This window comes from Amia ocellicauda, unplaced genomic scaffold, assembly GCF_036373705.1.
Source record: "Amia ocellicauda isolate fAmiCal2 unplaced genomic scaffold, fAmiCal2.hap1 HAP1_SCAFFOLD_32, whole genome shotgun sequence".
In the NCBI taxonomy this organism is placed as follows: Eukaryota; Metazoa; Chordata; class Actinopteri; order Amiiformes; family Amiidae; genus Amia; species Amia ocellicauda.
The window spans coordinates 1,004,625-1,030,070 of NW_027102887.1; the positions used below are offsets into that span (position 1 = coordinate 1,004,625).

The following is a 25,446-nucleotide window of genomic DNA, read 5'->3' on the forward strand; positions in this document are numbered from 1 at the left end:
ACAGCCAGCAAAAAAAAAAGAAATAAGAAAAATGGAGTGAAAAATTTCAGTGCAGCAAAGGGAGTTGAAAGTAGCCGGGTACGTGTACAATTCTTCAATTATATCTCCTCCAGACAGAAAGAGAGTATTAAGAGCTATGATGAAGTTACCCAGGAGACATAAAAAGCTTGCAGCACCAGGTATTTCCAGGGGGTCTCCCATCCAAGTACTGACCAGGCCCTGCCCCGTTTAGTTTCCGAGATCTGACGAGATCGGGCGCATTCAGTACGGTGTGGCCACAAGCCGAGAGTCCTGGCTGCATGATGTCTCTTAAAGACTGGCGGGTATTGACGGAACTTCCAGCAAAAAAAAAAGAAAAAAATAAATAGAAAAATGGAGGGAAAAATATCAGTGCAGCAAAGGGTGTTGAATGTAGCCGGTTACGTGAACAATTCTTCAATTATATCTCCTCCAGACAGAAAGAGAGTGTTAAGAGCTACGATAAAGTTACCCAGGAGACGTAAAAAGCTTGCAGCACCAGGTATTTCCAGGAGGTCCCACATTCAAGTAATGACCAGGCCCTGCCCCGTTTAGCTTCCGAGATCTGACGAGATGGGGCGCGTTCAGGACGGTGTGGTTGCAAGCCAAGAGGCCTGGCTGCATGATGTCTCTTAAACGCTGGAGGGAATTGATGGAACTTCCAGCAAGAAAAAAAAAAAAAAAAAATAGAAAAATGCAGAGAAAAATATCAGTGCAGCAAAGGGTGTTGAAAGTAGCAGGGTACGTGTACAATTCTTCAATTATATCTCCTGCAGACAGAAAGAGAGTATTAAGAGCTACGATGAAGTTACCCAGGAGACGTAAAAAGCTTGCAGCACCTGGTATTTCTAGGAGGTCTCCCATCCAAGTACTGACCAGGCCCTGCCCCGTTTAGTTTCCGTGATCTGACGAGATCGGGACTGTGTGGCCACAAGCCAAGAGGCCTGGCTGCATGATGTCTCTTAAAGGTTGGCGGGTATTGACGGAACTTCCAGCAAAAAAAAAAAAAAAGAAAAATGGATGGAAAAATATCAGTGCAGCAATGGGTGTTGACAGTAGCTGGGTACGTGTACAATACTTCAATTATATCTCCTCCAGACAGATAGAGAGTATTAAGAGCTACGATAAAGTTACCCAGGAGACGTAAAAGCTTGCAGCAACAGGTATTTCCAGGAGGTCTCACATTCAAGTACTGACCAGGTCCTGCCCCGTTTAGCTTCCGAGATCTGACGAGATCGGGCGCGTTCAGGACGGTGTGGCCAAAAGCCAAGAGGCCTGGCTGCATGATGTCTCTTAAAGGTTGGCGGGTATTGACGGAACTTCCAGCAAAAAAAAAAAAAAAAAAAAAGAGAAAAGAAAAATGGATGGAAAAATATCAGTGCAGCAAAGGGTGTTGACAGTAGCTGGGTACGTGTACAATACTTCAATTATATCTCCTCCAGACAGATAGAGAGTATTAAGAGCTACGATAAAGTTACCCAGGAGACGTAAAAGCTTGCAGCACGAGGTATTTCCAGGAGGTCTCACATTCAAGTACTGACCAGGTCCTGCCCCGTTTAGCTTCCGAGATCTGACGAGATCGGGCACGTTCAGGACGGTGTGGCCGCAATCCGAGATGTCTGGCTGCATGATGTCTCTTAAAGGCTGGCGGGTATTGACGGAACATCCAAAAAAAAAAAAAAAAAAAAAAGAAAAATGGAGGGAAAAATATCAGTGCAGGAAAGGCTGTTGAAAGTAGCCGGGTACGTGTACAATTCTTCAATTATATCTCCTCCAGACAGAAAGAGAGAATTAAGAGCTACGATGAAGTTACCCAGGAGACGTAAAAAGTTTGCAGCACCTCGTATTTCCAGAAGGTCACCCATAAAAGTACTGACCAGGCCCTGCCCCGTTTAAATTCCGAGATCTGACGAGATCGGGCGCGTTCAGGACGGTGTGGCCGCAAGCCGAGAGGCCTGGCTGCATGATGTCTCTTAATGGCTGGCGGGTATTGACGGAACTTCCAGCAAAAAAAAAAAAAAAAAAAAAAAAAGAAAAAGAAAAATGGAGGGAAAAATATCAGTGCAGTAATGGGTTTTGAAAGTAGCCGGGTACGTGTACAATTCTTCAGTTATATCTCCTCCAGACAGAAAGATAGTATTAAGAGCTACGATGAAGTTACCCAGGAGACGTAAAAAGCTTGCAGCACCTGGCATTTCCAGGAGGTCACCCATCCAAGTACTGACCAGGCCCTGCCCCGTTTAAATTCCAAGATCTGATGAGATCGGGGGCGTTCAGGACAGTGTGGCTGCAAGCCAAGAGGCCTGGCTGCATGATGTCTCTTAAAGGCTGGCGGGTATTGACGGAACTGCCAGCAAAAAAAAAAGAAATAAGAAAAATGGAGTGAAAAATTTCAGTGCAGCAAAGGGAGTTGAAAGTAGCCGGGTACGTGTACAATTCTTCAATTATATCTCCTCCAGACAGAAAGAGAGTATTAAGAGCTATGATGAAGTTACCCAGGAGATGTAAGAAGCTTGCAGCACCTGGTATTTCCAGGAGGTCTCCCATCCAAGTACTGATCAGGCCCTGCCCCGTTTAGCTTCCGAGATCTGACGAGATCGGGTGCATTCAGGACGGTGTGGCCACAAGCCAAGACGCCTGGCTGCATGATGTCTCTTAAAGGTTGGCGGGTATTGACGGAACTTCCAGCAGAAAAATAAAATAAAAATAAAAATAAAAAGATGGATGGAAAAATATCAGTGCAGCAAAGGGTGTTGACAGTAGCTGGGTACGTGTACAATACTTCAATTATATCTCCTCCAGACAGAAAGAGAGTATTATGAGCTACGATGAAGTTCCCCAGGAGACGTAAAAAGCTTGCAGCACCTGGTATTTCCAGGAGGTCTCCCATCCAAGTACAGACCAGGCCCTGCCCCGTTTAGCTTCCGAGATCTGATGAGTTCGTGCGCGTTCAGGACAATGTGTCCGCATGCCAAGAGGCCTGGCTGCATGATGTCTCTTAAAGGCTGGAGGGTATTGACGGAACTTCCAGCAAAAAAAAAAAAAAAAAAGAAAAATGGAGGGAAAAATATCAGTGCAGCAAAGGCTGTTGAAAGTAGCAGGGTACGTGTACAATTCCTCAATTATAACACCTCCAGACAGATAGAGAGTATTAAGAGCTACGATGAAGTTACCCAGGAGACGTAAAAAGCTTGCAGCACCAGGTATTTCCAGGGGGTCTCCCATCCAAGTACTGACCAGGCCCTGCCCCGTTTAGTTTCCGAGATCTGACGAGATCGGGCGCATTCAGTACGGTGTGGCCACAAGCCGAGAGTCCTGGCTGCATGATGTCTCTTAAAGACTGGCGGGTATTGACGGAACTTCCAGCAAAAAAAAAAGAAAAAAATAAATAGAAAAATGCAGGGAAAAATATCAGTGCAGCAAAGCGTGTTGAATGTAGCCGGTTACGTGAACAATTCTTCAATTATATCTCCTCCAGACAGAAAGAGAGTGTTAAGAGCTACGATAAAGTTACCCAGGAGACGTAAAAAGCTTGCAGCACCAGGTATTTCCAGGAGGTCCCACATTCAAGTAATGACCAGGCCCTGCCCCGTTTAGCTTCCGAGATCTGACGAGATGGGGCGCGTTCAGGACGGTGTGGTTGCAAGCCAAGAGGCCTGGCTGCATGATGTCTCTTAAACGCTGGAGGGAATTGATGGAACTTCCAGCAAGAAAAAAAAAAAAAAAAAATAGAAAAATGGAGGGAAAAATATCAGTGAAGCAAAGGGTGTTGAAAGTAGCAGGGTACGTGTACAATTCTTCAATTATATCTCCTGCAGACAGATAGAGAGTATTAAGAGCTACGATGAAGTTACCCAGGAGACGTAAAAAGCTTGCAGCACCTGGTATTTCTAGGAGGTCTCCCATCCAAGTACTGACCAGGCCCTGCCCCGTTTAGTTTCCGTGATCTGACGAGATCGGGACTGTGTGGCCACAAGCCAAGAGGCCTGGCTGCATGATGTCTCTTAAAGGTTGGCGGGTATTGACGGAACTTCCAGCAAAAAAAAAAAAAAAAGAAAAATGGATGGAAAAATATCAGTGCAGCAATGGGTGTTGACAGTAGCTGGGTACGTGTACAATACTTCAATTATATCTCCTCCAGACAGATAGAGAGTATTAAGAGCTACGATAAAGTTACCCAGGAGACGTAAAAGCTTGCAGCAACAGGTATTTCCAGGTGGTCTCACATTCAAGTACTGACCAGGTCCTGCCCCGTTTAGCTTCCGAGATCTGACGAGATCGGGCGCGTTCAGGACGGTGTGGCCAAAAGCCAAGAGGCCTGGCTGCATGATGTCTCTTAAAGGTTGGCGGGTATTGACGGAACTTCCAGCAAAAAAAAAAAAAAAAAAAAGAGAAAAGAAAAATGGATGGAAAAATATCAGTGCAGCAAAGGGTGTTGACAGTAGCTGGGTACGTGTACAATACTTCAATTATATCTCCTCCAGACAGATAGAGAGTATTAAGAGCTACGATAAAGTTACCCAGGAGACGTAAAAGCTTGCAGCACCAGGTATTTCCAGGAGGTCTCACATTCAAGTACTGACCAGGTCCTGCCCCGTTTAGCTTCCGAGATCTGACGAGATCGGGCACGTTCAGGACGGTGTGGCCGCAATCCGAGATGTCTGGCTGCATGATGTCTCTTAAAGGCTGGCGGGTATTGACGGAACATCCAAAAAAAAAAAAAAAAAAAAAAGAAAAATGGAGGGAAAAATATCAGTGCAGGAAAGGGTGTTGAAAGTAACTGGGTACGTGTACAATACTTCAATTATATCTCCTCCAGACAGAAAGAGAGTATTAAGAGCTACGATGAAGTTACCCAGGAGACGTAAAAAGCTTGCAGCACCAGGTATTTCCAGGAGGTCTCACATTCAAGTACTGACCAGGTCCTGCCCCGTTTAGCTTCCGAGATCTGACGAGATCGGGCGCGTTCAGGATGGTGTGGCCGCAAGCCGAGACGCCTGGCTGCATGATGTCTCTTAAAGGCTGGCGGGTATTGACGGAACTTCCAGCAAAAAAAAAAAGAAAAATGGAGGGAAAAATATCAGTGCAGCAAAGGCTGTTGAAAGTAGCCGGGTACGTGTACAATTCTTCAATTATATCTCCTCCAGACAGAAAGAGAGAATTAAGAGCTACGATGAAGTTACCCAGGAGACGTAAAAAGTTTGCAGCACCTCGTATTTCCAGAAGGTCACCCATAAAAGTACTGACCAGGCCCTGCCCCGTTTAAATTCCGAGATCTGACGAGATCGGGCGCGTTCAGGACGGTGTGGCCGCAAGCCGAGAGGCCTGGCTGCATGATGTCTCTTAATGGCTGGCGGGTATTGACGGAACTTCCAGCAAAAAAAAAAAAAAAAAAAAAAAAGAAAAAGAAAAATGGAGGGAAAAATATCAGTGCAGTAATGGGTTTTGAAAGTAGCCGGGTACGTGTACAATTCTTCAATTATATCTCCTCCAGACAGAAAGATAGTATTAAGAGCTACGATGAAGTTACCCAGGAGACGTAAAAAGCTTGCAGCACCTGGCATTTCCAGGAGGTCACCCATCCAAGTACTGACCAGGCCCTGCCCCGTTTAAATTCCAAGATCTGATGAGATCGGGGGCGTTCAGGACAGTGTGGCTGCAAGCCAAGAGGCCTGGCTGCATGATGTCTCTTAAAGGCTGGCGGGTATTGACGGAACTGCCAGCAAAAAAAAAAAGAAAAATAGAGGGAAATATACCAGTGCAGCAAAGGGTGTTGAAAGTAGCCGGGTACGTGTACAATTCTTCAATTATATCTCCTGGAGACAGAAAGAGAGTATTAAGAGCTACGATGAAGTTACCCAGGAGACGTAAAAAGCTTGCAGCACCTGGTATTTCTAGGAGGTCTCCCATCCAAGTACTGACCAGGCCCTGCCCCGTTTAGCTTCCGAGATCTGACGAGATCGGGCGCATTCAGGACGGTGTGGCCACAAGCCGAAAGGCCTGGCTGCATGATGTCTCTTAAAGGTTGGCGGGTATTGACGGAACTTCCAGCAAAAAAAAAAAAGAAAAAAAGAAAAAAGAAAAATGGATGGAAAAATATCAGTGCAGCAAAGGGTGTTGACAGTAGCTGGATACGTGTACAATACTTCAATTATATCTCCTCCAGACAGAGAGAGAGTATTAAGAGCTACGATAAAGTTACCCAGGAGACGTAAAAGCTTGCAGCACTAGGTATTTCCAGGAGGTCTCACTTTCATGTACTGACCAGGTCCTGCCCCGTTTAGCTTCCGAGATCTGACGAGATCGGGTGCGTTCAGGATGGTGTGGCCGCAAGCCGAGATGCCTGGCTGCATGATGTCTCTTAAAGGCTGGCGGGTATTGACGGAACTGCCAGCAAAAAAAAAAAGAAAATTAGAGGGAAATATACCAGTGCAGCAAAGGGTGTTGAAAGTAGCCGGGTACGTGTACAATTCTTCAATTATATCTCCTGGAGACAGAAAGAGAGTATTAAGAGCTATGATGAAGTTACCCAGGAGACGTAAAAAGCTTGCAGCACCTGGTATTTCTAGGAGGTCTCCCATCCAAGTACTGACCAGGCCCTGCCCCGTTTAGCTTCCGAGATCTGACGAGATCGGGCGCATTCAGGACGGTGTGGCCACAAGCCGAAAGGCCTGGCTGCATGATGTCTCTTAAAGGTTGGCGGGTATTGACGGAACTTCCAGCAAAAAAAAAAAAAAAAAAGAAAAATGGATGGAAAAATATCAGTGCAGCAAATGGTGTTGACAGTAGCTGGGTACGTGTACAATACTTCAATTATATCTCCTCCAGACAGAGAGAGAGTATTAAGAGCTACGATAAAGTTACCCAGGAGACGTAAAAGCTTGCAGCACTAGGTATTTCCAGGAGGTCTCACTTTCATGTACTGACCAGGTCCTGCCCCGTTTAGCTTCCGAGATCTGACGAGATCGGGCGCGTTCAGGATGGTGTGGCCGCAAGCCGAGATGCCTGGCTGCATGATGTCTCTTAAAGGCTGGCGGGTATTGACGGAACTGGCAGCAAAAAAAGAAAAATAGAGGGAAATATACCAGTGCAGCAAAGGGTGTTGAAAGTAGCCGGGTACGTGTACAATTCTTCAATTATATCTCCTGGAGACAGAAAGAGAGTATTAAGAGCTACGATGAAGTTACCCAGGAGACGTAAAAAGCTTGCAGCACCTGGTATTTCTAGGAGGTCTCCCATCCAAGTACTGACCAGGCCCTGCCCCGTTTAGCTTCCGAGATCTGACGAGATCGGGCGCGTTCAGGACGGTGTGGCCGCAAGCCGAGATGCCTGGCTGCATGATGTCTCTTAAAGGCTGGCGGGTATTGACGGAACTGCCAGCAAAAAAAAAAAGAAAAATAGAGGGAAATATACCAGTGCAGCAAAGGGTGTTGAAAGTAGCCGGGTACGTGTACAATTCTTCAATTATATCTCCTGGAGACAGAAAGAGAGTATTAAGAGCTACGATGAAGTTACCCAGGAGACGTAAAAAGCTTGCAGCACCTGGTATTTCTAGGAGGTCTCCCATCCAAGTACTGACCAGGCCCTGCCCCGTTTAGCTTCCGAGATCTTCCGAGATCGGCCGCGTTCAGGACGGTGTGGCCGCAAGCCAAGAGGCCTGGCTGCATGATGTCTCTTAAAGGCTGGCGGGTATTGACGGAACTTCCAGAAAAAATAATAAAGAAAAAGAAAAATGGAGGGAAAAATATCAGTGCAGCAATGGGTGTTGAAAGTAGCCAGGTACGTGTACAATACTTCAATTATATCTCCTCCAGACAGAAAGAGAGTATTAAGAGCTACGATAAACTTACCCAGCAGACGTAAAAAGCTTGCAGCACCTGGTATTTCCAGGAGGTCTCCCATCCAAGTACTGATCAGGCCCTGCCCCATTCAGTTTCCGAGATCTTACGAGATCAGACGCGTTCAGGTCGGTGTGGCCGCAAGCCGAGACGCCTGGCTGCATGATGTCTCTTAAAGGCTGGCGGGTATTGACGGAACTGCCAGCAAAAAAAAAAAAAAAAAAAAAAAAAAAAAGAAAAATGGACGGATAAATATCAGTGCAGCAAAGGGTGTTGACAGTAGCTGGGTACGTGTACAATACTTCAATTATATCTCTTCCAGACAGATAGAGAGTATTAAGAGCTACGATAAAGTTACCCAGGAGACGTAAAAGCTTGCAGCACCAGGTATTTCCAGGAGGTCTCACATTCAAGTACTGACCAGGTCCTGCCCCGTTTAGCTTCCGAGATCTGACGAGATCGGGCGCGTTCAGGATGGTGTGGCCGCAAGCCGAGACGCCTGGCTGCATGATGTCTCTTAAAGGCTGGCGGGTATTGACGGAACTGCCAGCAAATAAAAAAAAGAAAAATAGAGGGAAAAATACCAGTGCAGCAAAGGCTGTTGAAAGTAGCCGGGTACGTGTACAATTCCTCAATTATAACACCTCCAGACAGATAGAGAGTATTAAGAGCTACGATGAAGTTACCCAGGAGACGTAAAAAGCTTGCAGCACCAGGTATTTCCTGGAGGTCTCCCATCCAAGTACTGATCAGGCCCTGCCCCGTTTAGCTTCCGAGATCTGACGAGATCAGGCGCGTTCAGGACAATGTGGCCGCAAGCCAAGAGGCCTGGCTGCATGATGTCTCTTAAAGGCTGGAGGATATTGACGGAACTTCCAGAAAAATTAATAAAGAAAAAGAAAAATGGAGGGAAAAATATCAGTGCAGCAATGGGTGTTGAAAGTAGCCGGGTACGTGTACAATTCTTCAATTATATCTCCTGGAGACAGAAAGAGAGTATTAAGAGCTACGATGTAGTTACCCAGGAGACGTAAAAAGCTTGCAGCACCGGGTATTTCTAGGAGGTCTCCCATCCAAGTACTGACCAGGGCCGGCCCCGTTTAGCTTCCGAGATCTGACGAGATCGGGCGCATTCAGGACGGTGTGGCCACAAGCCGAAAGGCCTGGCTGCATGATGTCTCTTAAAGGTTGGCGGGTATTGACGGAACTTCCAGCAAAAAAAAAAAAAAAAAAAGAAAAATGGATGGAAAAATATCAGTGCAGCAAATGGTGTTGACAGTAGCTGGGTACGTGTACAATACTTCAATTATATCTCCTCCAGACAGAGAGAGAGTATTAAGAGCTACGATAAAGTTACCCAGGAGACGTAAAAGCTTGCAGCACTAGGTATTTCCAGGAGGTCTCACTTTCATGTACTGACCAGGTCCTGCCCCGTTTAGCTTCCGAGATCTGACGAGATCGGGCGCGTTCAGGATGGTGTGGCCGCAAGCCGAGATGCCTGGCTGCATGATGTCTCTTAAAGGCTGGCGGGTATTGACGGAACTGGCAGCAAAAAAAGAAAAATAGAGGGAAATATACCAGTGCAGCAAAGGGTGTTGAAAGTAGCCGGGTACGTGTACAATTCTTCAATTATATCTCCTGGAGACAGAAAGAGAGTATTAAGAGCTACGATGAAGTTACCCAGGAGACGTAAAAAGCTTGCAGCACCTGGTATTTCTAGGAGGTCTCCCATCCAAGTACTGACCAGGCCCTGCCCCGTTTAGCTTCCGAGATCTGACGAGATCGGGCGCGTTCAGGACGGTGTGGCCGCAAGCCGAGATGCCTGGCTGCATGATGTCTCTTAAAGGCTGGCGGGTATTGACGGAACTGCCAGCAAAAAAAAAAAGAAAAATAGAGGGAAATATACCAGTGCAGCAAAGGGTGTTGAAAGTAGCCGGGTACGTGTACAATTCTTCAATTATATCTCCTGGAGACAGAAAGAGAGTATTAAGAGCTACGATGAAGTTACCCAGGAGACGTAAAAAGCTTGCAGCACCTGGTATTTCTAGGAGGTCTCCCATCCAAGTACTGACCAGGCCCTGCCCCGTTTAGCTTCCGAGATCTTCCGAGATCGGCCGCGTTCAGGACGGTGTGGCCGCAAGCCAAGAGGCCTGGCTGCATGATGTCTCTTAAAGGCTGGCGGGTATTGACGGAACTTCCAGAAAAAATAATAAAGAAAAAGAAAAATGGAGGGAAAAATATCAGTGCAGCAATGGGTGTTGAAAGTAGCCAGGTACGTGTACAATACTTCAATTATATCTCCTCCAGACAGAAAGAGAGTATTAAGAGCTACGATAAACTTACCCAGCAGACGTAAAAAGCTTGCAGCACCTGGTATTTCCAGGAGGTCTCCCATCCAAGTACTGATCAGGCCCTGCCCCATTCAGTTTCCGAGATCTTACGAGATCAGACGCGTTCAGGTCGGTGTGGCCGCAAGCCGAGACGCCTGGCTGCATGATGTCTCTTAAAGGCTGGCGGGTATTGACGGAACTGCCAGCAAAAAAAAAAAAAAAAAAAAAAAAAAAAAGAAAAATGGACGGATAAATATCAGTGCAGCAAAGGGTGTTGACAGTAGCTGGGTACGTGTACAATACTTCAATTATATCTCTTCCAGACAGATAGAGAGTATTAAGAGCTACGATAAAGTTACCCAGGAGACGTAAAAGCTTGCAGCACCAGGTATTTCCAGGAGGTCTCACATTCAAGTACTGACCAGGTCCTGCCCCGTTTAGCTTCCGAGATCTGACGAGATCGGGCGCGTTCAGGATGGTGTGGCCGCAAGCCGAGACGCCTGGCTGCATGATGTCTCTTAAAGGCTGGCGGGTATTGACGGAACTGCCAGCAAATAAAAAAAAGAAAAATAGAGGGAAAAATACCAGTGCAGCAAAGGCTGTTGAAAGTAGCCGGGTACGTGTACAATTCCTCAATTATAACACCTCCAGACAGATAGAGAGTATTAAGAGCTACGATGAAGTTACCCAGGAGACGTAAAAAGCTTGCAGCACCAGGTATTTCCTGGAGGTCTCCCATCCAAGTACTGATCAGGCCCTGCCCCGTTTAGCTTCCGAGATCTGACGAGATCAGGCGCGTTCAGGACAATGTGGCCGCAAGCCAAGAGGCCTGGCTGCATGATGTCTCTTAAAGGCTGGAGGATATTGACGGAACTTCCAGAAAAATTAATAAAGAAAAAGAAAAATGGAGGGAAAAATATCAGTGCAGCAATGGGTGTTGAAAGTAGCCGGGTACGTGTACAATTCTTCAATTATATCTCCTGGAGACAGAAAGAGAGTATTAAGAGCTACGATGTAGTTACCCAGGAGACGTAAAAAGCTTGCAGCACCGGGTATTTCTAGGAGGTCTCCCATCCAAGTACTGACCAGGGCCGGCCCCGTTTAGCTTCCGAGATCTGACGAGATCGGGCGCATTCAGGACGGTGTGGCCACAAGCCGAAAGGCCTGGCTGCATGATGTCTCTTAAAGGTTGGCGGGTATTGACGGAACTTCCAGCAAAAAAAAAAAAAAAAAAAGAAAAATGGATGGAAAAATATCAGTGCAGCAAATGGTGTTGACAGTAGCTGGGTACGTGTACAATACTTCAATTATATCTCCTCCAGACAGAGAGAGAGTATTAAGAGCTACGATAAAGTTACCCAGGAGACGTAAAAGCTTGCAGCACTAGGTATTTCCAGGAGGTCTCACTTTCATGTACTGACCAGGTCCTGCCCCGTTTAGCTTCCGAGATCTGACGAGATCGGGCGCGTTCAGGATGGTGTGGCCGCAAGCCGAGATGCCTGGCTGCATGATGTCTCTTAAAGGCTGGCGGGTATTGACGGAACTGGCAGCAAAAAAAGAAAAATAGAGGGAAATATACCAGTGCAGCAAAGGGTGTTGAAAGTAGCCGGGTACGTGTACAATTCTTCAATTATATCTCCTGGAGACAGAAAGAGAGTATTAAGAGCTACGATGAAGTTACCCAGGAGACGTAAAAAGCTTGAAGCACCTGGTATTTCTAGGAGGTCTCCCATCCAAGTACTGACCAGGCCCTGCCCCGTTTAGCTTCCGAGATCTTCCGAGATCGGCCGCGTTCAGGACGGTGTGGCCGCAAGCCGAGAGGCCTGGCTGCATGATGTCTCTTAAAGGCTGGCGGGTATTGACGGAACTTCCAGAAAAAATAATAAAGAAAAAGAAAAATGGAGGGAAAAATATCAGTGCAGCAATGGGTGTTGAAAGTAGCCAGGTACGTGTACAATACTTCAATTATATCTCCTCCAGACAGAAAGAGAGTATTAAGAGCTACGATAAACTTACCCAGCAGACGTAAAAAGCTTGCAGCACCTGGTATTTCCAGGAGGTCTCCCATCCAAGTACTGATCAGGCCCTGCCCCATTCAGTTTCCGAGATCTTACGAGATCAGACGCGTTCAGGTCGGTGTGGCCGCAAGCCGAGACGCCTGGCTGCATGATGTCTCTTAAAGGCTGGCGGGTATTGACGGAACTGCCAGCAAAAAAAAAAAAAAAAAAAAAAAAAAAAAGAAAAATGGACGGATAAATATCAGTGCAGCAAAGGGTGTTGACAGTAGCTGGGTACGTGTACAATACTTCAATTATATCTCTTCCAGACAGATAGAGAGTATTAAGAGCTACGATAAAGTTACCCAGGAGACGTAAAAGCTTGCAGCACCAGGTATTTCCAGGAGGTCTCACATTCAAGTACTGACCAGGTCCTGCCCCGTTTAGCTTCCGAGATCTGACGAGATCGGGCGCGTTCAGGATGGTGTGGCCGCAAGCCGAGACGCCTGGCTGCATGATGTCTCTTAAAGGCTGGCGGGTATTGACGGAACTGCCAGCAAATAAAAAAAAGAAAAATAGAGGGAAAAATACCAGTGCAGCAAAGGCTGTTGAAAGTAGCCGGGTACGTGTACAATTCCTCAATTATAACACCTCCAGACAGATAGAGAGTATTAAGAGCTACGATGAAGTTACCCAGGAGACGTAAAAAGCTTGCAGCACCAGGTATTTCCTGGAGGTCTCCCATCCAAGTACTGATCAGGCCCTGCCCCGTTTAGCTTCCGAGATCTGACGAGATCAGGCGCGTTCAGGACAATGTGGCCGCAAGCCAAGAGGCCTGGCTGCATGATGTCTCTTAAAGGCTGGAGGATATTGACGGAACTTCCAGAAAAATTAATAAAGAAAAAGAAAAATGGAGGGAAAAATATCAGTGCAGCAATGGGTGTTGAAAGTAGCCGGGTACGTGTACAATTCTTCAATTATATCTCCTGGAGACAGAAAGAGAGTATTAAGAGCTACGATGAAGTTACCCAGGAGACGTAAAAAGTTTGCAGCACCTGGTATTTCTAGGAGGTCTCCCATCCAAATACTGACCAGGCCCTGTCCCGTTTAGCTTCCGAGATCTGACAAGATCGGGCGCGTTCAAGATGGTGTGGCCGCAAGCCAAGATGCCTGGCTGTATGATGTCTCTTAAAGGCTGGCGGGTATTGACGGAACTGCCAGCAAAAAAAAAAAGAAAAATAGAGGGAAATATACCAGTGCAGCAAAGGGTGTTGAAAGTAGCCGGGTACGTGTACAATTCTTCAATTATATCTCCTGGAGACAGAAAGAGAGTATTAAGAGCTACGATGAAGTTACCCAGGAGACGTAAAAAGCTTGCAGCACCTGGTATTTCTAGGAGGTCTCCCATCCAAGTACTGACCAGGCCCTGCCCCGTTTAGCTTCCGAGATCTGACGAGATCGGGCGCATTCAGGACGGTGTGGCCACAAGCCGAAAGGCCTGGCTGCATGATGTCTCTTAAAGGTTGGCGGGTATTGACGGAACTTCCAGCAAAAAAAAAAAAGAAAAAAAGAAAAAAGAAAAATGGATGGAAAAATATCAGTGCAGCAAAGGGTGTTGACAGTAGCTGGATATGTGTACAATACTTCAATTATATCTCCTCCAGACAGAGAGAGAGTATTAAGAGCTACGATAAAGTTACCCAGGAGACGTAAAAGCTTGCAGCACTAGGTATTTCCAGGAGGTCTCACTTTCATGTACTGACCAGGTCCTGCCCCGTTTAGCTTCCGAGATCTGACGAGATCGGGCGCGTTCAGGATGGTGTGGCCGCAAGCCGAGATGCCTGGCTGCATGATGTCTCTTAAAGGCTGGCGGGTATTGACGGAACTGCCAGCAAAAAAAAAAAGAAAATTAGAGGGAAATATACCAGTGCAGCAAAGGGTGTTGAAAGTAGCCGGGTACGTGTACAATTCTTCAATTATATCTCCTGGAGACAGAAAGAGAGTATTAAGAGCTACGATGTAGTTACCCAGGAGACGTAAAAAGCTTGCAGCACCGGGTATTTCTAGGAGGTCTCCCATCCAAGTACTGACCAGGGCTGGCCCCGTTTAGCTTCCGAGATCTGACGAGATCGGGCGCATTCAGGACGGTGTGGCCACAAGCCGAAAGGCCTGGCTGCATGATGTCTCTTAAAGGTTGGCGGGTATTGACGGAACTTCCAGCAAAAAAAAAAAAAAAAAAAGAAAAATGGATGGAAAAATATCAGTGCAGCAAATGGTGTTGACAGTAGCTGGGTACGTGTACAATACTTCAATTATATCTCCTCCAGACAGAGAGAGAGTATTAAGAGCTACGATAAAGTTACCCAGGAGACGTAAAAGCTTGCAGCACTAGGTATTTCCAGGAGGTCTCACTTTCATGTACTGACCAGGTCCTGCCCCGTTTAGCTTCCGAGATCTGACGAGATCGGGCGCGTTCAGGATGGTGTGGCCGCAAGCCGAGATGCCTGGCTGCATGATGTCTCTTAAAGGCTGGCGGGTATTGACGGAACTGGCAGCAAAAAAAGAAAAATAGAGGGAAATATACCAGTGCAGCAAAGGGTGTTGAAAGTAGCCGGGTACGTGTACAATTCTTCAATTATATCTCCTGGAGACAGAAAGAGAGTATTAAGAGCTACGATGAAGTTACCCAGGAGACGTAAAAAGCTTGAAGCACCTGGTATTTCTAGGAGGTCTCCCATCCAAGTACTGACCAGGCCCTGCCCCGTTTAGCTTCCGAGATCTTCCGAGATCGTGCGTGTTCAGGATGGTGTGGCCGCAAGCCGAGATGCCTGGCTGCATGATGTCTCTTAAAGGCTGGCGGGTATTGACGGAACTGCCAGCAAAAAAAAAAAGAAAAATAGAGGGAAATATACCAGTGCAGCAAAGGGTGTTGAAAGTAGCCGGGTACGTGTACAATTCTTCAATTATATCTCCTGGAGACAGAAAGAGAGTATTAAGAGCTACGATGAAGTTACCCAGGAGACGTAAAAAGCTTGCAGCACCTGGTATTTCTAGGAGGTCTCCCATCCAAGTACTGACCAGGCCCTGCCCCGTTTAGCTTCCGAGATCTTCCGAGATCGGGCACGTTCAGGACGGTGTGGCCGCAAGCCAAGAGGCCTGGCTGCATGATGTCTCTTAAAGGCTGGCGGGTATTGACGGAACTGCCAGCAAAAAAAAAAAAAAAAAAAAAAAAAAAGAAAAATGGACGGAAAAATATCAGTGCAGCAAAGGGTGTTGACAGTAGCTGGGTACGTGTACAATACTTCAATTATATCTCTTCCAGACAGATAGAGAGTATTAAGAGCTACGATAAAGTTACCCAGGAGACGTAAAAGCTTGCAGCACCAGGTATTTCCAGGAGGTCTCACATTCAAGTACTGACCAGGTCCTGCCCCGTTTAGCTTCCGAGATCTGACGAGATCGGGCGCGTTCAGGATGGTGTGGCCGCAAGCCGAGACGCCTGGCTGCATGATGTCTCTTAAAGGCTGGCGGGTATTGACGGAACTGCCAGCAAATAAAAAAAAGAAAAATAGAGGGAAAAATACCAGTGCAGCAAAGGCTGTTGAAAGTAGCCGGGTACGTGTACAATTCCTCAATTATAACACCTCCAGACAGATAGAGAGTATTAAGAGCTACGATGAAGTTACCCAGGAGACGTAAAAAGCTTGCAGCACCAGGTATTTCCTGGAGGTCTCCCATCCAAGTACTGATCAGGCCCTGCCCCGTTTAGCTTCCGAGATCTGACGAGATCAGGCGCGTTCAGGACAATGTGGCCGCAAGCCAAGAGGCCTGGCTGCATGATGTCTCTTAAAGGCTGGCGGATATTGACGGAATTTCCAGAAAAATTAATAAAGAAAAAGAAAAATGGAGGGAAAAATATCAGTGCAGCAATGGGTGTTGAAAGTAGCCGGGTACGTGTACAATACTTCAATTATATCTCCTCCAGACAGAAAGAGAGTATTAAGAGCTACGATGAAGTTACCCAGGAGACGTAAAAGCTTGCAGCACCTGGTATTTCTAGGAGGTCTCACTTTCATGTACTGACCAGGTCCTGCCCCGTTTAGCTTCCGAGATCTGACGAGATCGGGCGCGTTCAGGATGGTGTGGCCGCAAGCCGAGATGCCTGGCTGCATGATGTCTCTTAAAGGCTGGCGGGTATTGACGGAACTGCCAGCAAAAAAAAAAAAGAAAAATAGAGGGAAATATACCAGTGCAGCAAAGGGTGTTGAAAGTAGCCGGGTACGTGTACAATTCTTCAATTATATCTCCTCCAGACAGAAAGAGAGTATTAAGAGCTACGATGAAGTTACCCAGGAGACGTAAAAAGCTTGCAGCACCTGGCATTTCCAGGAGGTCTCCCATCCAAGTGCTGACCAGGCCCTGCCCCGTTTAGCTTCCGAGATCTGACGAGATCGGGCGCATTCAGGACGGTGTGGCCGCAAGCCAAGAGGCCTGGCTGCATGATGTCTATTAATGGTTGGCGGGTTTTGACGGAACATCCAGCAAATAAAAAAAAAGATAAATGGTGGTAAAAATATCAGTGCAGCAAAGGGTGTTGAAAGTAGCCGGGTACGTGTACAATACTTCAATTATATCTCCTCCAGACAGATAGAGAGTATAAAGAGCTACGATAAAGTTACCCAGGAGACGTAAAAGCTTGCAGCACTAGGTATTTCCAGGAGGTCTCACATTCAAGTACTGACCAGGTCCTGCCCCGTTTAGCTTCCGAGATCTGACGATACCATGCGCGTTCAGGACGGTGTGGCCGAAAGCCGAGAGGCCCGGCTGCATGATGTCTCTTTAAGGCTGGCGGGTATTGACGGAACTTCCAGGAAAAAAAAAAGAAAAAAGAAAAATGGAGGGAAAAATATCAGTGCAGCAAAGGGTTTTGAAAGTAGCCGGGTACGTGTACAATTCTTCAATTATATCTCCTGGAGACAGAAAGAGAGTATTAAGAGCTACGATGAAGTTACCCAGGAGACGTAAAAAGCTTGCAGCACCGGGTATTTCTAGGAGGTCTCCCATCCAAGTACTGACCAGGCCCGGCCCCGTTTAGCTTCCGAGATCTGACGAGATCGGGCGCATTCAGGACGGTGTGGCCACAAGCCGAAAGGCCTGGCTGCATGATGTCTCTTAAAGGTTGGCGGGTATTGACGGAACTTCCAGCAAAAAAAAAAAAAAAAAAAGAAAAATGGATGGAAAAATATCAGTGCAGCAAATGGTGTTGACAGTAGCTGGGTACGTGTACAATACTTCAATTATATCTCCTCCAGACAGAGAGAGAGTATTAAGAGCTACGATAAAGTTACCCAGGAGACGTAAAAGCTTGCAGCACTAGGTATTTCCAGGAGGTCTCACTTTCATGTACTGACCAGGTCCTGCCCCGTTTAGCTTCCGAGATCTGACGAGATCGGGCGCGTTCAGGATGGTGTGGCCGCAAGCCGAGATGCCTGGCTGCATGATGTCTCTTAAAGGCTGGCGGGTATTGACGGAACTGGCAGCAAAAAAAGAAAAATAGAGGGAAATATACCAGTGCAGCAAAGGGTGTTGAAAGTAGCCGGGTACGTGTACAATTCTTCAATTATATCTCCTGGAGACAGAAAGAGAGTATTAAGAGCTACGATGAAGTTACCCAGGAGACGTAAAAAGCTTGCAGCACCTGGTATTTCTAGGAGGTCTCCCATCCAAGTACTGACCAGGCCCTGCCCCGTTTAGCTTCCGAGATCTGACGAGATCGGGCGCGTTCAGGACGGTGTGGCCGCAAGCCGAGATGCCTGGCTGCATGATGTCTCTTAAAGGCTGGCGGGTATTGACGGAACTGCCAGCAAAAAAAAAAAGAAAAATAGAGGGAAATATACCAGTGCAGCAAAGGGTGTTGAAAGTAGCCGGGTACGTGTACAATTCTTCAATTATATCTCCTGGAGACAGAAAGAGAGTATTAAGAGCTACGATGAAGTTACCCAGGAGACGTAAAAAGCTTGCAGCACCTGGTATTTCTAGGAGGTCTCCCATCCAAGTACTGACCAGGCCCTGCCCCGTTTAGCTTCCGAGATCTTCCGAGATCGGCCGCGTTCAGGACGGTGTGGCCGCAAGCCGAGAGGCTTGGCTGCATGATGTCTCTTAAAGGCTGGCGGGTATTGACGGAACTTCCAGAAAAAATAATAAAGAAAAAGAAAAATGGAGGGAAAAATATCAGTGCAGCAATGGGTGTTGAAAGTAGCCAGGTACGTGTACAATACTTCAATTATATCTCCTCCAGACAGAAAGAGAGTATTAAGAGCTACGATAAACTTACCCAGCAGACGTAAAAAGCTTGCAGCACCTGGTATTTCCAGGAGGTCTCCCATCCAAGTACTGATCAGGCCCTGCCCCATTCAGTTTCCGAGATCTTACGAGATCAGACGCGTTCAGGACGGTGTGGCCGCAAGCCGAGACGCCTGGCTGCATGATGTCTCTTAAAGGCTGGCGGGTATTGACGGAACTGCCAGCAAAAAAAAAAAAAAAAAAAAAAAAAAAAGAAAAATGGACGGATAAATATCAGTGCAGCAAAGGGTGTTGACAGTAGCTGGGTACGTGTACAATACTTCAATTATATCTCTTCCAGACAGATAGAGAGTATTAAGAGCTACGATAAAGTTACCCAGGAGACGTAAAAGCTTGCAGCACCAGGTATTTCCAGGAGGTCTCACATTCAAGTACTGACCAGGTCCTGCCCCGTTTAGCTTCCGAGATCTGACGAGATCGGGCGCGTTCAGGATGGTGTGGCCGCAAGCCGAGACGCCTGGCTGCATGATGTCTCTTAAAGGCTGGCGGGTATTGACGGAACTGCCAGCAAATAAAAAAAAGAAAAATAGAGGGAAAAATACCAGTGCAGCAAAGGCTGTTGAAAGTAGCCGGGTACGTGTACAATTCCTCAATTATAACACCTCCAGACAGATAGAGAGTATTAAGAGCTACGATGAAGTTACCCAGGAGACGTAAAAAGCTTGCAGCACCAGGTATTTCCTGGAGGTCTCCCATCCAAGTACTGATCAGGCCCTGCCCCGTTTAGCTTCCGAGATCTGACGAGATCAGGCGCGTTCAGGACAATGTGGCCGCAAGCCAAGAGGCCTGGCTGCATGATGTCTCTTAAAGGCTGGAGGATATTGACGGAACTTCCAGAAAAATTAATAAAGAAAAAGAAAAATGGAGGGAAAAATATCAGTGCAGCAATGGGTGTTGAAAGTAGCCGGGTACGTGTACAATTCTTCAATTATATCTCCTCCAGACAGAAAGAGAGTATTAAGAGCTACGATGAAGTTACCCAGGAGACGTAAAAAGTTTGCAGCACCTGGTATTTCTAGGAGGTCTCCCATCCAAATACTGACCAGGCCCTGTCCCGTTTAGCTTCCGAGATCTGACAAGATCGGGCGCGTTCAAGATGGTGTGGCCGCAAGCCAAGATGCCTGGCTGCATGATGTCTCTTAAAGGCTGGCGGGTATTGACGGAACTGCCAGCAAAAAAAAAAAGAAAAATAGAGGGAAATATACCAGTGCAGCAAAGGGTGTTGAAAGTAGCCGGGTACGTGTACAATTCTTCAATTATATCTCCTGGAGACAGAAAGAGAGTATTTAGAGCTACGATGAAGTTACCCAGGAGACGTAAAAAGCTTGCAGCACCTGGTATTTCTAGGAGGTCTCCCATCCAAGTACTGACCAGGCCCTGCCCCGTTTAGCTTCCGAGATCTGACGAGATCGGGCGCATTCAGGACGGTGTGGCCACAAGCCGAAAGGCCTGGCTGCATGATGTCTCTTAAAGGTTGGCGGGTATTGACGGAACTTCCAGCAAAAAAAAAAAAGAAAAAAAGAAAAAAGAAAAATGGATGGAAAAATATCAGTGCAGCAAAGGGTGTTGACAGTAGCTGGATATGTGTACAATACTTCAATTATATCTCCTCCAGACAGAGAGAGAGTATTAAGAGCTACGATAAAGTTACCCAGGAGACGTAAAAGTTTGCAGCACTAGGTATTTCCAGGAGGTCTCACTTTCATGTACTGACCAGGTCCTGCCCCGTTTAGCTTCCGAGATCTGACGAGATCGGGCGCGTTCAGGATGGTGTGGCCGCAAGCCGAGATGCCTGGCTGCATGATGTCTCTTAAAGGCTGGCGGGTATTGACGGAACTGCCAGCAAAAAAAAAAAGAAAATTAGAGGGAAATATACCAGTGCAGCAAAGGGTGTTGAAAGTAGCCGGGTACGTGTACAATTCTTCAATTATATCTCCTGGAGACAGAAAGAGAGTATTAAGAGCTACGATGTAGTTACCCAGGAGACGTAAAAAGCTTGCAGCACCGGGTATTTCTAGGAGGTCTCCCATCCAAGTACTGACCAGGCCCGGCCCCGTTTAGCTTCCGAGATCTGACGAGATCGGGCGCATTCAGGACGGTGTGGCCACAAGCCGAAAGGCCTGGCTGCATGATGTCTCTTAAAGGTTGGCGGGTATTGACGGAACTTCCAGCAAAAAAAAAAAAAAAAAAAGAAAAATGGATGGAAAAATATCAGTGCAGCAAATGGTGTTGACAGTAGCTGGGTACGTGTACAATACTTCAATTATATCTCCTCCAGACAGAGAGAGAGTATTAAGAGCTACGATAAAGTTACCCAGGAGACGTAAAAGCTTGCAGCACTAGGTATTTCCAGGAGGTCTCACTTTCATGTACTGACCAGGTCCTGCCCCGTTTAGCTTCCGAGATCTGACGAGATCGGGCGCGTTCAGGATGGTGTGGCCGCAAGCCGAGATGCCTGGCTGCATGATGTCTCTTAATGGCTGGCGGGTATTGACGGAACTGGCAGCAAAAAAAGAAAAATAGAGGGAAATATACCAGTGCAGCAAAGGGTGTTGAAAGTAGCCGGGTACGTGTACAATTCTTCAATTATATCTCCTGGAGACAGAAAGAGAGTATTAAGAGCTACGATGAAGTTACCCAGGAGACGTAAAAAGCTTGAAGCACCTGGTATTTCTAGGAGGTCTCCCATCCAAGTACTGACCAGGCCCTGCCCCGTTTAGCTTCCGAGATCTGACGAGATCGGGCGCGTTCAGGACGGTGTGGGCGCAAGCCGAGATGCCTGGCTGCATGATGTCTCTTAAAGGCTGGCGGGTATTGACGGAACTGCCAGCAAAAAAAAAAAGAAAAATAGAGGGAAATATACCAGTGCAGCAAAGGGTGTTGAAAGTAGCCGGGTACGTGTACAATTCTTCAATTATATCTCCTGGAGACAGAAAGAGAGTATTAAGAGCTACGATGAAGTTACCCAGGAGACGTAAAAAGCTTGCAGCACCTGGTATTTCTAGGAGGTCTCCCATCCAAGTACTGACCAGGCCCTGCCCCGTTTAGCTTCCGAGATCTTCCGAGATCGGGCACGTTCAGGACGGTGTGGCCGCAAGCCAAGAGGCCTGGCTGCATGATGTCTCTTAAAGGCTGGCGGGTATTGACGGAACTGCCAGCAAAAAAAAAAAAAAAAAAAAAAAAAAAAAGAAAAATGGACGGAAAAATATCAGTGCAGCAAAGGGTGTTGACAGTAGCTGGGTACGTGTACAATACTTCAATTATATCTCTTCCAGACAGATAGAGAGTATTAAGAGCTACGATAAAGTTACCCAGGAGACGTAAAAGCTTGCAGCACCAGGTATTTCCAGGAGGTCTCACATTCAAGTACTGACCAGGTCCTGCCCCGTTTAGCTTCCGAGATCTGACGAGATCGGGCGCGTTCAGGATGGTGTGGCCGCAAGCCGAGACGCCTGGCTGCATGATGTCTCTTAAAGGCTGGCGGGTATTGACGGAACTGCCAGCAAATAAAAAAAAGAAAAATAGAGGGAAAAATACCAGTGCAGCAAAGGCTGTTGAAAGTAGCCGGGTACGTGTACAATTCCTCAATTATAACACCTCCAGACAGATAGAGAGTATTAAGAGCTACGATGAAGTTACCCAGGAGACGTAAAAAGCTTGCAGCACCAGGTATTTCCTGGAGGTCTCCCATCCAAGTACTGATCAGGCCCTGCCCCGTTTAGCTTCCGAGATCTGACGAGATCAGGCGCGTTCAGGACAATGTGGCCGCAAGCCAAGAGGCCTGGCTGCATGATGTCTCTTAAAGGCTGGCGGATATTGACGGAACTTCCAGAAAAATTAATAAAGAAAAAGAAAAATGGAGGGAAAAATATCAGTGCAGCAATGGGTGTTGAAAGTAGCCGGGTACGTGTACAATACTTCAATTATATCTCCTCCAGACAGAAAGAGAGTATTAAGAGCTACGATGAAGTTACCCAGGAGACGTAAAAGCTTGCAGCACCTGGTATTTCTAGGAGGTCTCACTTTCATGTACTGACCAGGCCCTGCCCCGTTTAGCTTCCGAGATCTGACGAGATCGGGCGCATTCAGGACGGTGTGGCCGCAAGCCAAGAGGCCTGGCTGCATGATGTCTATTAATGGTTGGCGGGTTTTGACGGAACATCCAGCAAATAAAAAAAAAGAGAAATGGTGGTAAAAATATCAGTGCAGCAAAGGGTGTTGAAAGTAGCCGGGTACGTGTACAATACTTCAATTATATCTCCTCCAGACAGATAGAGAGTATAAAGAGCTACGATAAAGTTACCCAGGAGACGTAAAAGCTTGCAGCACTAGGTATTTCCAGGAGGTCTCACATTCAAGTACTGACCAGGTCCTGCCCCGTTTAGCTTCCGAGATCTGACGATATCATGCGCGTTCAGGACGGTGTGGCCGAAAGCCGAGAGGCCCGGCTGCATGATGTCTCTTTAAGGCTGGCGGGTATTGACGGAACTTCCAGGAAAAAAAAAAGAAAAAAGAAAAATGGAGGGAAAAATATCAGTGCAGCAAAGGGTTTTGAAAGTAGCCGGGTACGTGTACAATTCTTCAATAATATCTCCTACAGACTGAAAGAGAGTATTAAGAGCTATGATGAAGTTACCCAGGAGACGTAAAAAGCTTGCAGCACCTGGTATTTCCAGGAGGTCACCCATCCAAGTACTGACCAGGCCCTGTCCCGTTAGCTTCCGACATTTGACGAGATCGGGCGCGTTCGGGATGGTGTGGCCGCAAGCCAAGAGGCCTGGCTGCATGATGTCTCTTAAAGGCTGGCGGGTATTGACGGAACTTCCAGCAAAAAAAAAAAAAAAAAAAAATGGAAAATGGAGGGAAAAGTATCAGTGCAGCAAAGGCTGTTGAAAGTAGCAGGGTACGTGTACAATACTTCAATTATATCTCCTCCAGACAGATAGAGAGTATTAAGAGCTACGATGAAGTTTCCCAGGAGACGTAAAAAGCTTGCAGCACCAGGTATTTCCAGGCGGTCTCCCATCTAAGTATTGACCAGGCCCTGCCCCGTTTAGCTTCCGAGATCTGACGAGATCGGGCGTGTTCAGGACGGTGTGGCCGCAAGCCAAGAGGCCTGGCTGCATGATGTCTCTTAAAGGCTGGCGGGTATTGACGGAACTTCCAGCAAAAAATAAAAAATAAATAAATAGAAAAATGGAGGGAAAAATATCAGTGCAGGACACGGTGTTGAAAGTAGCCGGGTACATGTACAATTCTTCAATTATATCTCCTCCAGACTGAATGAGAGTATTAAGAGCTACGCTGAAGTTACCCAGGAGATGTTAAAAGCTTGCAGCACCTGGTATTTCCAGGAGGTCACCCATCCAATTACTGACCAGGCCCTGCCCAGTTTTTCTTCCGAGATCTGACGAGATCTTGTGTCTTCAGGACGGTGTGGCCTCAAGCCAAGAGGCCTGGCTGCATGATGTCTCTTAAAGGCTGGCGGATATTGACGGAACTTCCAGAAAAAATAATAAAGAAAAAGAAAAATGGAGGGAAAAATATCAGTGCAGCAATGGGTGTTGAAAGTAGCCGGGTACGTGTACAATACTTCAATTATATCTCCTCCAGACAGAAAGAGAGTATTAAGAGCTACGATAAACTTACCCAGCAGACGTAAAAAGCTTGCAGCACCTGGTATTTCCAGGAGGTCTCCCATCCAAGTACTGATCAGGCCCTGCCCCATTCAGTTTCCGAGATCTTACGAGATCGGACGCGTTCAGGACGGTGTGGCCGCAAGCCGAGACGCCTGGCTGCATGATGTCTCTTAAAGGCTGGCGGGTATTGACGAAACTGCCAGCAAAAAAAAAAAAAAAAAATGGACGGAAAAATATCAGTGCAGCAAAGGGTGTTGACAGTAGCTGGGTACGTGTACAATACTTCAATTATATCTCTTCCAGACAGATAGAGAGTATTAAGAGCTACGATAAAGTTACCCAGGAGACGTAAAAGCTTGCAGCACCAGGTATTTCCAGGAGGTCTCACATTCAAGTACTGACCAGGTCCTGCCCCGTTTAGCTTCCGAGATCTGACGAGATCAGGCGCGTTCAGGATGGTGTGGCCGCAAGCCGAGACGCCTGGCTGCATGATGTCTCTTAAAGGCTGGCGGGTATTGACGGAACTGCCAGCAAATAAAAAAAAGAAAAATAGAGGGAAAAATACCAGTGCAGCAAAGGCTGTTGAAAGTAGCCGGGTACGTGTACAATTCCTCAATTATAACACCTCCAGACAGATAGAGAGTATTAAGAGCTACGATGAAGTTACCCAGGAGACGTAAAAAGCTTGCAGCACCAGGTATTTCCTGGAGGTCTCCCATCCAAGTACTGATCAGGCCCTGCCCCGTTTAGCTTCCGAGATCTGACGAGATCAGGCGCGTTCAGGACAATGTGGCCGCAAGCCAAGAGGACTGGCTGCATGATGTCTCTTAAAGGCTGGCGGATATTGACGGAACTTCCAGAAAAATTAATAAAGAAAAAGAAAAATGGAGGGAAAAATATCAGTGCAGCAATGGGTGTTGAAAGTAGCCGGGTACGTGTACAATACTTCAATTATATCTCCTCCAGACAGAAAGAGAGTATTAAGAGCTACGATGAAGTTACCCAGGAGACGTAAAAGGCTTGCAGCACCTGTTATTTCTCGGAGATCTCCCATCCAAGTACTGACCAGGCCCTGCCCCGTTTAGCTTCCGAGATCTGACGACATCTGGCGCATTCAGGACGGTGTGGCCGCAAGCCGAGAGGCCTGGCTGCATGATGTCTCTTAAAGGTTGGCGGGTATTGACGGAACTTCCAGCAAAAAAAAAAAAAAAAAAAGAAAAATGGATGGAAAAATATCAGTGCAGCAAAGGGTGTTGACAGT

General features: G+C 46.8%; 14 non-coding genes and 58 pseudogenes across 14 annotated transcripts; all 72 read right to left on the minus strand.

Annotated features, from left to right (window-relative positions):
* Positions 1–164: 164 nt before the first annotated feature.
* Positions 165–283, minus strand: LOC136730732 (uncharacterized; annotated as a pseudogene).
* Positions 284–505: 222 nt separating this feature from the next.
* On the minus strand, positions 506–624 carry LOC136730464 (uncharacterized; annotated as a pseudogene).
* A 542-nt stretch (positions 625–1,166) lies between these two features.
* On the minus strand, positions 1,167–1,285 carry LOC136730456 (uncharacterized; annotated as a pseudogene).
* A 225-nt stretch (positions 1,286–1,510) lies between these two features.
* LOC136731016 (uncharacterized) lies at positions 1,511–1,629 on the minus strand (annotated as a pseudogene).
* Positions 1,630–1,846: 217 nt separating this feature from the next.
* LOC136730914 (uncharacterized) lies at positions 1,847–1,965 on the minus strand (annotated as a pseudogene).
* Positions 1,966–2,194: 229 nt separating this feature from the next.
* Positions 2,195–2,313, minus strand: LOC136730772 (uncharacterized; annotated as a pseudogene).
* Positions 2,314–2,528: 215 nt separating this feature from the next.
* On the minus strand, positions 2,529–2,647 carry LOC136731008 (5S ribosomal RNA). Its single transcript, XR_010809475.1, has one exon. It is a non-coding gene; the product is annotated as a 5S ribosomal RNA (ribosomal RNA).
* Positions 2,648–2,871: 224 nt separating this feature from the next.
* On the minus strand, positions 2,872–2,990 carry LOC136731051 (uncharacterized; annotated as a pseudogene).
* A 216-nt stretch (positions 2,991–3,206) lies between these two features.
* LOC136730734 (uncharacterized) lies at positions 3,207–3,325 on the minus strand (annotated as a pseudogene).
* Positions 3,326–3,547: 222 nt separating this feature from the next.
* On the minus strand, positions 3,548–3,666 carry LOC136730465 (uncharacterized; annotated as a pseudogene).
* Positions 3,667–4,209: 543 nt separating this feature from the next.
* On the minus strand, positions 4,210–4,328 carry LOC136730460 (uncharacterized; annotated as a pseudogene).
* Positions 4,329–4,552: 224 nt separating this feature from the next.
* Positions 4,553–4,671, minus strand: LOC136730879 (uncharacterized; annotated as a pseudogene).
* A 217-nt stretch (positions 4,672–4,888) lies between these two features.
* LOC136730695 (uncharacterized) lies at positions 4,889–5,007 on the minus strand (annotated as a pseudogene).
* A 209-nt stretch (positions 5,008–5,216) lies between these two features.
* On the minus strand, positions 5,217–5,335 carry LOC136730916 (uncharacterized; annotated as a pseudogene).
* A 228-nt stretch (positions 5,336–5,563) lies between these two features.
* LOC136730774 (uncharacterized) lies at positions 5,564–5,682 on the minus strand (annotated as a pseudogene).
* Positions 5,683–5,891: 209 nt separating this feature from the next.
* Positions 5,892–6,010, minus strand: LOC136730979 (5S ribosomal RNA). Its single transcript, XR_010809472.1, has one exon. It is a non-coding gene; the product is annotated as a 5S ribosomal RNA (ribosomal RNA).
* Positions 6,011–6,234: 224 nt separating this feature from the next.
* On the minus strand, positions 6,235–6,353 carry LOC136730985 (uncharacterized; annotated as a pseudogene).
* A 209-nt stretch (positions 6,354–6,562) lies between these two features.
* On the minus strand, positions 6,563–6,681 carry LOC136730990 (5S ribosomal RNA). The gene has a single exon (XR_010809473.1). It is a non-coding gene; the product is annotated as a 5S ribosomal RNA (ribosomal RNA).
* A 215-nt stretch (positions 6,682–6,896) lies between these two features.
* LOC136731035 (uncharacterized) lies at positions 6,897–7,015 on the minus strand (annotated as a pseudogene).
* Positions 7,016–7,220: 205 nt separating this feature from the next.
* LOC136730733 (5S ribosomal RNA) lies at positions 7,221–7,339 on the minus strand. The gene has a single exon (XR_010809448.1). It is a non-coding gene; the product is annotated as a 5S ribosomal RNA (ribosomal RNA).
* Positions 7,340–7,548: 209 nt separating this feature from the next.
* On the minus strand, positions 7,549–7,667 carry LOC136730840 (uncharacterized; annotated as a pseudogene).
* Positions 7,668–7,883: 216 nt separating this feature from the next.
* Positions 7,884–8,002, minus strand: LOC136730444 (uncharacterized; annotated as a pseudogene).
* Positions 8,003–8,228: 226 nt separating this feature from the next.
* On the minus strand, positions 8,229–8,347 carry LOC136730696 (uncharacterized; annotated as a pseudogene).
* Positions 8,348–8,557: 210 nt separating this feature from the next.
* On the minus strand, positions 8,558–8,676 carry LOC136730750 (uncharacterized; annotated as a pseudogene).
* A 216-nt stretch (positions 8,677–8,892) lies between these two features.
* Positions 8,893–9,011, minus strand: LOC136730728 (uncharacterized; annotated as a pseudogene).
* Positions 9,012–9,227: 216 nt separating this feature from the next.
* LOC136731036 (uncharacterized) lies at positions 9,228–9,346 on the minus strand (annotated as a pseudogene).
* A 205-nt stretch (positions 9,347–9,551) lies between these two features.
* LOC136730744 (5S ribosomal RNA) lies at positions 9,552–9,670 on the minus strand. The gene has a single exon (XR_010809449.1). It is a non-coding gene; the product is annotated as a 5S ribosomal RNA (ribosomal RNA).
* A 209-nt stretch (positions 9,671–9,879) lies between these two features.
* Positions 9,880–9,998, minus strand: LOC136730841 (uncharacterized; annotated as a pseudogene).
* Positions 9,999–10,214: 216 nt separating this feature from the next.
* On the minus strand, positions 10,215–10,333 carry LOC136730446 (uncharacterized; annotated as a pseudogene).
* A 226-nt stretch (positions 10,334–10,559) lies between these two features.
* LOC136730697 (uncharacterized) lies at positions 10,560–10,678 on the minus strand (annotated as a pseudogene).
* A 210-nt stretch (positions 10,679–10,888) lies between these two features.
* LOC136730751 (uncharacterized) lies at positions 10,889–11,007 on the minus strand (annotated as a pseudogene).
* A 216-nt stretch (positions 11,008–11,223) lies between these two features.
* LOC136730729 (uncharacterized) lies at positions 11,224–11,342 on the minus strand (annotated as a pseudogene).
* Positions 11,343–11,558: 216 nt separating this feature from the next.
* On the minus strand, positions 11,559–11,677 carry LOC136731038 (uncharacterized; annotated as a pseudogene).
* Positions 11,678–11,882: 205 nt separating this feature from the next.
* On the minus strand, positions 11,883–12,001 carry LOC136730977 (uncharacterized; annotated as a pseudogene).
* Positions 12,002–12,217: 216 nt separating this feature from the next.
* LOC136730447 (uncharacterized) lies at positions 12,218–12,336 on the minus strand (annotated as a pseudogene).
* Positions 12,337–12,562: 226 nt separating this feature from the next.
* Positions 12,563–12,681, minus strand: LOC136730698 (uncharacterized; annotated as a pseudogene).
* Positions 12,682–12,891: 210 nt separating this feature from the next.
* Positions 12,892–13,010, minus strand: LOC136730752 (uncharacterized; annotated as a pseudogene).
* Positions 13,011–13,226: 216 nt separating this feature from the next.
* Positions 13,227–13,345, minus strand: LOC136730616 (5S ribosomal RNA). The gene has a single exon (XR_010809409.1). It is a non-coding gene; the product is annotated as a 5S ribosomal RNA (ribosomal RNA).
* A 209-nt stretch (positions 13,346–13,554) lies between these two features.
* On the minus strand, positions 13,555–13,673 carry LOC136731001 (5S ribosomal RNA). The gene has a single exon (XR_010809474.1). It is a non-coding gene; the product is annotated as a 5S ribosomal RNA (ribosomal RNA).
* A 224-nt stretch (positions 13,674–13,897) lies between these two features.
* LOC136731039 (uncharacterized) lies at positions 13,898–14,016 on the minus strand (annotated as a pseudogene).
* A 209-nt stretch (positions 14,017–14,225) lies between these two features.
* Positions 14,226–14,344, minus strand: LOC136730860 (uncharacterized; annotated as a pseudogene).
* A 216-nt stretch (positions 14,345–14,560) lies between these two features.
* Positions 14,561–14,679, minus strand: LOC136731041 (uncharacterized; annotated as a pseudogene).
* A 205-nt stretch (positions 14,680–14,884) lies between these two features.
* On the minus strand, positions 14,885–15,003 carry LOC136730984 (uncharacterized; annotated as a pseudogene).
* A 209-nt stretch (positions 15,004–15,212) lies between these two features.
* Positions 15,213–15,331, minus strand: LOC136730748 (uncharacterized; annotated as a pseudogene).
* Positions 15,332–15,555: 224 nt separating this feature from the next.
* Positions 15,556–15,674, minus strand: LOC136730700 (uncharacterized; annotated as a pseudogene).
* A 210-nt stretch (positions 15,675–15,884) lies between these two features.
* Positions 15,885–16,003, minus strand: LOC136730753 (uncharacterized; annotated as a pseudogene).
* A 215-nt stretch (positions 16,004–16,218) lies between these two features.
* LOC136730970 (uncharacterized) lies at positions 16,219–16,337 on the minus strand (annotated as a pseudogene).
* A 210-nt stretch (positions 16,338–16,547) lies between these two features.
* Positions 16,548–16,666, minus strand: LOC136730623 (5S ribosomal RNA). The gene has a single exon (XR_010809416.1). It is a non-coding gene; the product is annotated as a 5S ribosomal RNA (ribosomal RNA).
* Positions 16,667–17,210: 544 nt separating this feature from the next.
* LOC136730579 (5S ribosomal RNA) lies at positions 17,211–17,329 on the minus strand. The gene has a single exon (XR_010809373.1). It is a non-coding gene; the product is annotated as a 5S ribosomal RNA (ribosomal RNA).
* Positions 17,330–17,545: 216 nt separating this feature from the next.
* On the minus strand, positions 17,546–17,664 carry LOC136731042 (uncharacterized; annotated as a pseudogene).
* A 205-nt stretch (positions 17,665–17,869) lies between these two features.
* Positions 17,870–17,988, minus strand: LOC136730755 (5S ribosomal RNA). Its single transcript, XR_010809450.1, has one exon. It is a non-coding gene; the product is annotated as a 5S ribosomal RNA (ribosomal RNA).
* Positions 17,989–18,197: 209 nt separating this feature from the next.
* On the minus strand, positions 18,198–18,316 carry LOC136730842 (uncharacterized; annotated as a pseudogene).
* Positions 18,317–18,532: 216 nt separating this feature from the next.
* LOC136731023 (uncharacterized) lies at positions 18,533–18,651 on the minus strand (annotated as a pseudogene).
* Positions 18,652–18,876: 225 nt separating this feature from the next.
* LOC136730701 (uncharacterized) lies at positions 18,877–18,995 on the minus strand (annotated as a pseudogene).
* Positions 18,996–19,205: 210 nt separating this feature from the next.
* On the minus strand, positions 19,206–19,324 carry LOC136730754 (uncharacterized; annotated as a pseudogene).
* A 216-nt stretch (positions 19,325–19,540) lies between these two features.
* On the minus strand, positions 19,541–19,659 carry LOC136730617 (5S ribosomal RNA). Its single transcript, XR_010809410.1, has one exon. It is a non-coding gene; the product is annotated as a 5S ribosomal RNA (ribosomal RNA).
* Positions 19,660–19,868: 209 nt separating this feature from the next.
* Positions 19,869–19,987, minus strand: LOC136731014 (5S ribosomal RNA). Its single transcript, XR_010809476.1, has one exon. It is a non-coding gene; the product is annotated as a 5S ribosomal RNA (ribosomal RNA).
* Positions 19,988–20,211: 224 nt separating this feature from the next.
* Positions 20,212–20,330, minus strand: LOC136730468 (uncharacterized; annotated as a pseudogene).
* Positions 20,331–20,539: 209 nt separating this feature from the next.
* LOC136730580 (5S ribosomal RNA) lies at positions 20,540–20,658 on the minus strand. Its single transcript, XR_010809374.1, has one exon. It is a non-coding gene; the product is annotated as a 5S ribosomal RNA (ribosomal RNA).
* A 216-nt stretch (positions 20,659–20,874) lies between these two features.
* LOC136731043 (uncharacterized) lies at positions 20,875–20,993 on the minus strand (annotated as a pseudogene).
* Positions 20,994–21,198: 205 nt separating this feature from the next.
* LOC136730811 (uncharacterized) lies at positions 21,199–21,317 on the minus strand (annotated as a pseudogene).
* Positions 21,318–21,526: 209 nt separating this feature from the next.
* On the minus strand, positions 21,527–21,645 carry LOC136730749 (uncharacterized; annotated as a pseudogene).
* Positions 21,646–21,871: 226 nt separating this feature from the next.
* Positions 21,872–21,990, minus strand: LOC136730702 (uncharacterized; annotated as a pseudogene).
* Positions 21,991–22,200: 210 nt separating this feature from the next.
* On the minus strand, positions 22,201–22,319 carry LOC136730756 (uncharacterized; annotated as a pseudogene).
* A 215-nt stretch (positions 22,320–22,534) lies between these two features.
* Positions 22,535–22,653, minus strand: LOC136730924 (uncharacterized; annotated as a pseudogene).
* A 544-nt stretch (positions 22,654–23,197) lies between these two features.
* LOC136730798 (uncharacterized) lies at positions 23,198–23,315 on the minus strand (annotated as a pseudogene).
* A 220-nt stretch (positions 23,316–23,535) lies between these two features.
* LOC136730601 (5S ribosomal RNA) lies at positions 23,536–23,654 on the minus strand. The gene has a single exon (XR_010809395.1). It is a non-coding gene; the product is annotated as a 5S ribosomal RNA (ribosomal RNA).
* A 221-nt stretch (positions 23,655–23,875) lies between these two features.
* LOC136730994 (uncharacterized) lies at positions 23,876–23,994 on the minus strand (annotated as a pseudogene).
* A 216-nt stretch (positions 23,995–24,210) lies between these two features.
* LOC136730962 (uncharacterized) lies at positions 24,211–24,329 on the minus strand (annotated as a pseudogene).
* Positions 24,330–24,538: 209 nt separating this feature from the next.
* LOC136730795 (uncharacterized) lies at positions 24,539–24,657 on the minus strand (annotated as a pseudogene).
* A 210-nt stretch (positions 24,658–24,867) lies between these two features.
* On the minus strand, positions 24,868–24,986 carry LOC136730757 (uncharacterized; annotated as a pseudogene).
* Positions 24,987–25,202: 216 nt separating this feature from the next.
* On the minus strand, positions 25,203–25,321 carry LOC136731054 (uncharacterized; annotated as a pseudogene).
* Between the last annotated feature and the right edge of the window lie 125 nt (positions 25,322–25,446).